This window comes from Populus euphratica, unplaced genomic scaffold (genome assembly GCF_000495115.2).
Source record: "Populus euphratica unplaced genomic scaffold, PopEup_1.0 scaffold921.1, whole genome shotgun sequence".
In the NCBI taxonomy this organism is placed as follows: domain Eukaryota; kingdom Viridiplantae; phylum Streptophyta; class Magnoliopsida; order Malpighiales; family Salicaceae; genus Populus; species Populus euphratica.
The window spans coordinates 40,993-41,246 of record NW_011500777.1 but is presented as its reverse complement, the minus strand read 5'-3'; the positions used below and the strand labels follow the sequence as shown (position 1 = coordinate 41,246).

Genomic DNA, 254 nt, shown 5'->3' with positions numbered 1-254 from the left:
CTGCCTCGTCGGCGTTGAGTCACCATCCACGTCATCAACAGAGGGGCCCCATTTCCATGTCATCAGACACGTCATGTCACAATGGCAGAATATTCTCTTGACAGAATAAGAATATTTCATTGACAGTAAGAGAATATTCTTCATCAGAGACAGAATATTCCTTCCCTGAGTTAACTCAATCAGATTGATTTTTTGGCCAACTTAGTGATTTTTTGACCTATTTTAGGCCGAGTCAAGTTGGTTCCTAGCATTTT

General features: G+C 40.9%; 1 protein-coding gene across 1 annotated transcript in view; it reads right to left on the bottom strand.

Annotated features, from left to right (window-relative positions):
• The window catches only part of LOC105116350 (NAC domain-containing protein 86-like), a 7,691-nt gene that overhangs the window by 1,445 nt on the left and 5,992 nt on the right, over positions 1-254 (bottom strand). The window lies entirely within an intron of this gene.